We start from the raw sequence: 9,699 nt of genomic DNA, 5'->3' as shown, positions 1-9,699 counted from the left end.
CAGGTTTTATGTCTGTCCATAGTCTGTTTGCTAGCATTGGGACCTAGAAAAGTGGACAGCCTTTTACAGGAGACAATGTTTTTGTAAGGTTAACCACTAAACCAAACTATTTGTAAATATCTTGGAAATAAATACAGAAAAAGCATTTGAAGTCTGAAAGAGCCATGGATTTGCACCTCAAATACACTTAAAATTGAATAAACATAATAAATAGTAGATATATTTTAAAAGCATTTTCTGATAAAATGCATAGATAAGCATATGCAAGGAACATCAGTATAAAACTCAGGAGCCCCTAGAGATCACTGTCAGAACCAGAGTTAGTCAACGTCTGTATCAATGATTTAGAGAAAGCAGTGTATGGATAATAGCAGTGCCTTTTTCAGATAATCAAGTGCCACACTGACCATAAGGAATTCCAAAAACCCACCCAGGGAGTGTGCACAACACTCAGGGGCTGGTGAGCTTCCATGTGGAGCATTGTGAAGTTCTGCATCAAGGGATAAACAACCTTGACTTTGCTTACCTGATGCTGTATTCAGAACAGTTTCCATTAGTGGAAATGCTAATGGGGTCATCAATAACAGCTCTTTGCAATTCTGAGTTAAGTTTGCAACACCAGTCATAAAATGTCATTAGGAAGGACAGTCACAACAAAACCAAGAAAATAATTTTGCCACTGGGGACATCTTACTCCACCCATATTTTTAATGTGTTTGCAATTCTGGTCTGTGCATCATAAGACAGAACAGACCAGGAGACAGGCTAGAATTAGGGGAAAAAATACCTAAACAACAACACAAAGAAGAGCAACTAAAGTGATAGAGAGGGTGTACCAGTAAATTTACAAAGAACAAATTGAATAAGGAATCTATATATGAGAACTATATGGTAAAAAAGGACGAATTATTAAACACCATACTACCATGTGCTATTTGAAATACTGTCCTTTGTATTTTTCAGTTAGTTTTTTTCTTGCTTAGTGCATTTCTTCTGAAGTCCAAATGTGTTTTCCAACTTATTGGCCCATTGTTCAAGGATCTAGTTTTAAGTGTACTTTAAAGATGAAAAAAGTGCAGACTACAGCAAGTTGCTACTCTGCATGAGTGCTAATAAAATGCCTACCTAGCAACAACTTCTTGTTTGAATGAAATCACTCTTCTGTACACCACCGCCTTGCAAACCAGCACACTTGTCACATCCTGCCCAGCAGCAGTGGCCTGGAATAAATATAAGGAAAACTAATATAGCAAAGAACACAACCACCAGCACTGGTGGATGTGTCATTCAAACAGACATTACCAAGAAGAGGAAAGGTGTATGGTAAGTTTAACTCATGGTAAAATAAAGAAAGAATAACTACTTCTACTGCAAGGAAAGAGCATTCTTAGCTGAAAAGCTTTTTAGTGTTACTTGGATCTCCTGAAACACACTGAACAACTACATTATGAATTCTCAGTCTGATCAGTTCCACTCCTCTAATGCTTCCTAGATATTTAGCATTTGTACACCAATACTGACATCTCTGGTTCCCACAAGGCAGCTTCCATGCAACAGTTTTTAAATAATGGCAGATAACAGACCAGTCCACGTTCTATTTAAGAGTCCCATTTTCAAAAGCATTGAGTTAGCTTGCACTTGTTTTGATTTTCCTTTTATTTCAAGTACTTTTAACTACTGCCTTTCATTCACATTAGGGTACCAGCTAAAGCAGGTCCAGTTCCGTTAATTGTTTTGGTAGACAGCTTCTTGCAAGGAAGAGGTGGTTCAATCTAGATTTTTTTGTTGAAAGGAACTGTGGTTGTTTCTTGCTCATTTACTAGTTGGTTTTCATATTGGAAATGAGTGGAAAAGGGCAAACTGAGAACTATTTTTCATAACAATTGCAGTACATTTTTGTTCAATAACACAGAGGTTGACCAAGCCAAGCTCAGCAGCACTGTGTGGCCAGTCAAAAATATTTCCCAATCCCAGATTTATATTTTTTTAACCCTTATGAACTAATGCTCTCTGCACCTCCACTAGTGTATTTAGTTCAACAAATGAGCACTCACAAGTTTCAACAACTTCCTCCAAAAATTAAAAAATTCACACACAACCAATTTTTACAACTAATAGACACATTCAAGCAATGCCCCCTCTCTTTCATTTCCTGCCCAGTGAGCAGTCTAGCAGAGATCACTTAGACTAATACCTTCATTTTGTGTTGAAAGGAACATGCATTTTGGGGAAAAAAAACCCCAAAGCATTTATGGCTTTTATGCTAGTTCATCATTTTATCATAGCAGCAAACAGAGAAAAGAGCTTCTTAACATTTGAAGTTCTGGGTTAAGGAAAAAGTCTAAAACACACACACACAGAGTCACTTGTTTCCTAATTGAGTCGACATGACCTTGCACATGAGTAGAAGTGAGGAAGAACAGGCATATATAGGTCTTTTAAAATAAGGAATAGGATTCTACTGGAGTTGACAATCCCAATCTTCTTAAGAGGGTAAAAAATGATATTTCAATCCCACCTCTGTTTAATTTTCCTCCCCATTTGGGAGACTAAATGCAATATTGTTTTTTTGATCCTTACTAATTATTCTCCTTTTTTATTCCAGGCCCAAATCAATTGGAGCATCATAGCAGTTTTCAAATTAATTATTAGATTTTTTTTCCCCTGACTCACTTCAGACACTTTTATTAGAAAAGTGATTGATATATTAACACCATTAATTACTTATTTGACCCATTAATTTTGTCTATCTGCACAGACCTAATTGAAACAGCCTACACTGATTCTAGGATCTCATTTTGCCGATCGAAAATTAATTTTCAGGTACTCTTGACTGCTGAGTCTGTGTGATGGTGAGAAACACTGTTCCCACCTCACACATCTGTTTAATATTCCCACACTTCTTTCTCAGTCCCAAAAAGACATTCAGATTCTGCCCCTGAAAGATTTCTATGAGCTTCGTTCTCTTCCCTCAATAAACAAAACTACCTCAATAGGCCTCCATAAATGACAGTTCCCGTTCATTTGACATAATTTGCCTTTCCACCATCAAGCTAAATTTCTTCAATAGACTCTTAATTATTCTAACCCCATTATCTAATGCTATTATAAATGTTTAAATAATATTTGATATAGTTCTGGTCCCACTGAAGTTAATGGGAATATTGCTGTTGCCTTAATTAAGATCAAGATAAAATTTATATTGTTTAATTTGTCACATATTACTGTTGGGTAAAAACAACCTAGTTAGTATTCAGAGGTACTAAACAGACCCAGCTCCCAGACTAGAACTGGCAGGGCCTCAACACTTCTCAGGAGAAGTCTGGGAGCCTGTGCTGCACAGTGGGCGAGAAGAGAAGGGAGCAGTCGCAGGGTCGTGCACTCTGCTGCGTATCGGCAGCCCCAGAAGGCTTCCCACGCTCTGGGATGCTCAAAGCCTTTAAATGGAGCACTCGAGTCAGGATTCGTCAAAAGACAGGAAAAACACAGAAGTGAGAAAACGGAGAAAAGCCTTCCTCAATGTGAGAACAAACCAGATACATTTTTCCAAATTATTTGATCAAAAATCTGGACAATTTTAAGTGAAGCATTTTTAAAAATCTTTGGCAAAAACACTGTGTGCATTGATCAGATCTGGTTCAAAAAGAAATACATCTTTTAAACCACAAACTAAATATTATTAATATGAAGATTTTTTTTTTTTTGGCTGGTGACCATTTAGCTTTCATTAAAATAAAAAAAAAAATAAATTACAAGCTTTTTTCAGCAAAAGCCATGGTTATTCTTATACTGTGAATTAAGCCATTTGCTTAAAAAAATGAACAGAGAAACTAGAATTTAATGTTTCTTACAGGTCTAATATTGTATTCTGTTCTCTTGTACAATGCTAAGTTCAGCAGAAAAAAACCTAAGAACGGATTAATTAGTGACATCTTTGTTATGTTCGCGGCCAAGATACGATCACACCTACATGATAAAATCTCACAGTGCATTACTTCCAGGCTTCTGTGGAGGTGCCTCTCCCAGAGGTCTGGCTTACCAGAGTGACACACAGAGACATCTGAAATTCTGCTGAGACCTCAGTTCTATTCCTGTCACTGGGAAAGTCTCCCAGACACTTACCCATTTCTCTACAGATGTGTTCATCCCACTAGGCTGGTGACTTTTAGGACTATAATCAATAAAGGCTGCCCAGGAGCTGTTTCACCTCCTGTTTTGGGGAAAGGGCAAAGCAAAAATTTTGTATGGCCCAGTTTTGGTAGTGGAGTTTTATAGGGCTGGCTTCTGTGAGAAGCTGTCAGAAGCTTCCTCTATGTCCAACAGAGCCAATGCCAGCCAGCTCCATGATGGACCTGCCATTGGCGAAGGATGGGCCAATCAGAAATGGTGGGAACATATTTAAGAAAGAAAAAAATAGTTATTATGCAGATATATTAATTGCAATAGTAATTGCAGCCAGAGAAAAGCTGCAAGAGAGAGAATTGTAGACACCAAGGTCAGTGAAGGAGGGAGAGGAAGTGCTCCAGGGCACTGGAGCTGAGCTTCTCCTACAGCCCATGGCGAACGGAGGGCCTCAAGGATGCAGAGATCACCTGCAGCCCATGGAGCAGATCCATGCCAGAGGAGGTGAATACCTGAAAAGAAACTGTGAATCCTTGGGAGGTCCATGCTGCAGCAGGCTCCTGGCAGGGACCTGTGGACCCATGGAGAGAGGAGCCCACAGTGGAGCAGGTTACTTGATAGGACTTGTGACCCCATGGGGACCCACGCTGGAGCAGCCTGTGCCTGAAGGACTGCACCCCAAGGCAAAATGACCCACATTGCAGCAGCTCACAGAGAACTGTTGCCTGTGGGATGAACTCATGTGGGATAAGTTTGCAGAAGGTGAACTTCTTCCTGAGGGAGGGACCTCAGGCTGAAGCAGGGGAAAGACTCCTCTTCTTGAGCAGCCTCAGAAACAACATGTGATGAACTGACCACAAGCCCCATTCCCCCTGTCCCTGCATTACTGGGACAGAAGGTAGAGCTGGGAAGGAGGGAAGAGTAAGGGCAAGGTGTTTCTAAGATTTATTTTACTTCTTATTCTCCTGATTTGGTTTTGTTAATAATCCCTAAGTTGAGTCTGCTTTGCCCATAATGGTATTTGGTGAATTATCTCTCCCAGTCCTCATCTCAACCCATGAACCTTTTGCTATATTTTCTCTTCCCTGTCCAGCTGAGGAGAGGCTTTGGTGTGTGCCTGGCATCCAGCTAGGGTCAGCCTATAATATTGCTGCTTCAGAAGGCAGAGGTGCAGAATGGGCTATTGAAAGGAATCAATGTCCCAAAGAGAGGGGTATTTATGGCTAACTCCTCTCAGTTTCACCCTGTCATTCAATCACTGTTTGTAACCCATTTGTTACCATGTCATCTCCTACCAGCCTCAAAGAAAGCCAAGCCTCAACTTCTTCCCAGGAGCCAAGTGGAGAGGGTATTGAAACTCTGAACACAAGGTCCCTTATCACCGCAGCATGTCTGGATATGATGAGAACAGCAGTGAACTCTGAAATGCAGGAAAAAAGGTCATAGGTGATTCCATTTCAAAATATATACACAAACAGAAAGGATGAAATTCCCCAGTAGGCTCATTTGTGGGGATTTCAATATGTATCCAGAGCTACCAGGTCCGAGCCCAGACAATGACTCTCTGGTTATCAGAACTGGGAATCCTGAAAATACTGTGCTTCAAATTCTTAAGCACTCCTGATGATTTTTTTAAAATTAAGACTGATTCATCTAGTCCTTCACCTCCTCATGAGTCTTCCAATGTTTCCCTCTCTTTCTAGATTCCTGGAAGCATCTTGCCAGTGAACAGGATCTATTCAGTGAATTCAGAAGTAAGATTGCTTTGTCACAGAGCTGAGAAGTGATGTCCTACAGCTGGAGGCAATAAGAGGCTCCTTTCTGTCTCCTGTTCATTGATTGTTCATTGATTCACAATATCCCACAATGCAAAGAAAAGCATCTAGATGCCCACCCTACACCACTGAGGAATTTGCTTTGGGAATTTGCGCTCCAAGAGCTCCCGAATGATAAGGCTATCTTTTACTGCCCTTTGATCAAGACAAAGGTGAAATGTTTTCAAACTGGTCCCTAGAAAGAGATTCTAGACCAGTAACAGATTTCTGAATTATGGTACGATCTTGTAGTCTGAACTTCCTATATGACCTCAGAGGCAGAAACTCATTCTGCAGTTCAGACCTTCGCTTTACATTGGAGTTCCCATTGTTTTTTCAACCGCTATACTGATTTGCCCCATGACGTCCTGTTCCACTGTAACATACACTCAGTAATTACCACTTGCTGTCCAAATTAACCTACCTATTACTTGCTTACATTAGTCCTAAACATCACTGTAGCAAGCAGATCAATGAGGATTCTGTGTCCCTCTGCTAGACCACTGTGGTCTTTGACTGTGACTAATGACAGTGCTACACTTTCATCATCTTCCTAATCTTATGGTTCTATAACTCTCTTCTAGCTTGATATTTATTTGTATTGGAAGAGAATAGCAAATACATACTACAAAGTGCCTACTACAAAGCAATACTTGTATATAAAAGCACTTTCAGGCATTTAAAATATTTACTGTAGGTCATCAAATATATTCCCTGCTGTGAAAGATCGTCTTTGTTGTTCTTAGGCTCTTCTACTTTTTTCATCTTCCACAAAGAGAAACATCCTTATCTGTGCATACCCACTCTAACACAAACTGTAATCTTCAGCTTTTATCTGTATTGTTCTTGGGGAAAAATACATCATTGCATATGAGCAGAGCTAAATCTGAGTAAAATATGTGACAAATCTATTAATCTATTGCAGTACAGCTCTTAAACACGTTCTGGGCAGGTTTCAAATATCTGCATTGTTTGTCAGAGCCATAAACAGCTTGATATGGAAATCAAAAGCTTGATATGGAACAGGGTTTTAATTTATTTATTTTTTAAAAAGCACATAAAGAGGTATGTTCTTAATGTCAATTTTCTGTCATGACACTTTAAGAAAATCTTAGAGTATAGCAAGACCTGACTGAAAGATAGCACTGCTTGGGCTCTTCAACTGCAAATGTGCATCCACAAAGATCACACGCCTGGAAGCAACAAAAGATTATCCTTTATTCTTCATCTCTCTTTGCCCTTTGGAAATGTTAACCTACTCTATATAAAAACTGTGCATAGCCTGCCTGGTGAAAACCATCACCAAACACCTCCAAATGGTTTTCCTCTGTGTTAATTTGCTTCTTGGCAGTCACTATTTTTAAATGCTATTACATTACACTTCCACAGTTGAGCTCATATGTAAGATCAGATTTTGTATTCAAATATTCAGCTCAAGAAAAAAAAGAGATCAAAAAATATGCCTGTTCTATGCATATTGATCTCAACTGCCACTTCCCAACTCTTAAACTGAGAGCTAAACCAATCTCTCAGTGACGTTAACTCAGGTTGCTCTAAGCTCAGTTGCTTGTCATCAGCCCACATAGACAGCTGGGTGTCTTGGGATGGAAGGATGTGCTGCTGGCCCTGAGCAGAGATGCAGCAGTTCCCAGCACCCAAGCAGGACTCAAACTGTGGGATGCCTCAGTCTTGGCTTTGCTGGCTTACTGCTATCAGACCACAGCCATGGATTGGGCTGCATGACAAATATTTTGATTATTATTTTATTATTTAAAGGAAACAAGGATGCAAAGCCAAACCCAAGAAAACAGGGAGTTATGCATCCTGAAGCTGCAATTCTGTTTATAGAGAAAAATGCAGTTTTAAAAATCCTCGTGGTTTTGTGGGATGATTCAAGGACAATTGCGTTCTTTTCAGAATTATTCAGATTGTGGATTTTGAATATTTTGCAAGTCTGGATGTAAGGTCTTTAGCTGTGGTGTCTGTAACACAGGCACACAGCTTAATATATCCAGTCTTTAAAGTGTAGGTGTTTAAGAATAGGCAGGTTGGACAAAGGATTGGAGGATTCTTGAGAGCCCTGTAGAAATGAATTTTTCATTGGGCCCCTATCTGTTGGTAATTTCTCTGAACTTTCAAAAACTTTTCAAAACTTTTTTTGCCTTTCTTATTTGACCTTTAAAAAATCTTAGCAGTTTATAAGCAAAGCAATAGTAGAGGGTTTGCATTACTAATAAAAGAAGCCTCACCTCAGTGGCAGTTTCTCTAATCACAACACATGTACTATAAATAATGGAAAGAAGGCAGGAAAGAGACTAATCCCAAGTGGGCTTCTTGTGCCATAGAAATCCATCACACCTTCCTTTCCCAAAAGGCTCAAAGAGACATGAAAAAGAAGGGAAGGGAGTTAAAACAGACATTGGAAAGAAGAGTACAAAGTAGGTAAGAGCTTGCACAGCTGTAAAAGCAGATCTGAGAGAAGACAACCTTGACCTACTTCACACATGCAGCTTACCTGAAGTCTAAAGCAGTTCAACACAGCCAAGTGCATGGTCCTACACTTGGGTCAGGGCAAGCCCAGGCACACTTACAGGCTGAGCAGAGAAGTGATAGAGAAAAGCTCTGAAGAGAAGTTCTTGGGGGTGATGGTTGGTGAAAAACTCAACATGAGCAGGGAGTGTGTTCTTGCAGTCCAGAAAGCCAGTGGTATCCTGGGCTGCATCAAAAGGAGCATGGCCAGCAGGTCGAGGGAGGGGATTCTGTCCCTCTGCTCACGCAGAGACTCCATCTGGAATGCTGTGTACAGGTCTGGTGCCCCAACGGAAGAAGACATGGAACGGTTGGAACAAGTGCAGAAGAGGGCCATGAAGTTGATAAGGGGACTAGAGCACTAGCCAACACTGGTAGAGTGGATAGACCTGAATTGCTACCTGGGTATTTGAGGAAGCACTGTTTCAGCTATTACTAGAGCTACTCTGCTACATGTTACTAAAATGAGAAACAGGTAGGTTAAGCCTGTACTTAATCCAACTAGGTGCTGAGCAAAGTCTTAAATGAAATGTGACTTCAGCATTTTAGGGGCCTGTGAACAGGTTACTCTTTGTCTAAAAGGATTAAACCCTTCCTTAACACCACTGCTAAGCATGTTCACAAAAGGCAAAGTTCACAGCAAGAGTTCTTTAATTAAAGAAGAGAGCATATTAGCAAAGAAGGCAAGCTTTTAATTGCAATTTCACAAACATTTAATAATATAAAGAGAGTATTACATACCAAATAATAATGCTGCCATAATACTATTAATCATTTTGTTCATTTTTCCTGAAAAAGAGCAGCATTCAATCTCAGATTAGTTATCTCAGTATCAGAGAGATGGTAACTCATTCAAATCACGTCCTTATTTCATGGCTACAGAAGCACATCATTTTGCTAGAAAAGTGAAACATCAAAATCTCACAGTGCTTTCTTTTTCTTTTTAAGCATACAATGGACTAAATTCTGACCTTGGTTACACCCATATAACTTCAGAATTGTATGGATGAAACTAACAACAAAATAGAGCCAACTTTGTGAGCCTTTCTACATATGTTTAATTGAGCTAACTAAGCGGGACGGGGTTTTGCGCACAAAGGACTTTTGTATTTTATTTTATTGTAAAAAAAATTCTTTTCCCCATCTCCATCTCACTCCTTAAAAAAAAAAAAAAGATGAAGCAAGCAGGAACAATGCTAATTACATTTTGTATGCAGTAAGAATGGGCAGGAGG

The 9,699-nt window shown here is 39.6% G+C and overlaps 1 long non-coding RNA gene across 1 annotated transcript; it reads right to left on the bottom strand.

The window, feature by feature from the left end:
• Window positions 1-1,125: 1,125 nt before the first annotated feature.
• Window positions 1,126-8,559, bottom strand: LOC135287622 (uncharacterized). Its single transcript, XR_010351195.1, has 3 exons — window positions 8,452-8,559; window positions 5,418-5,542; window positions 1,126-1,220 (listed from the first exon to the last, which is right to left on the bottom strand). It is a non-coding gene; the product is annotated as an uncharacterized LOC135287622 (long non-coding RNA).
• Window positions 8,560-9,699: the final 1,140 nt, after the last annotated feature.

Source organism: Passer domesticus, chromosome 1, assembly GCF_036417665.1.
Source record: "Passer domesticus isolate bPasDom1 chromosome 1, bPasDom1.hap1, whole genome shotgun sequence".
NCBI classification, from domain to species: domain Eukaryota; kingdom Metazoa; phylum Chordata; class Aves; order Passeriformes; family Passeridae; genus Passer; species Passer domesticus.
This window is presented reverse-complemented; position numbering and strand designations above follow the sequence as displayed.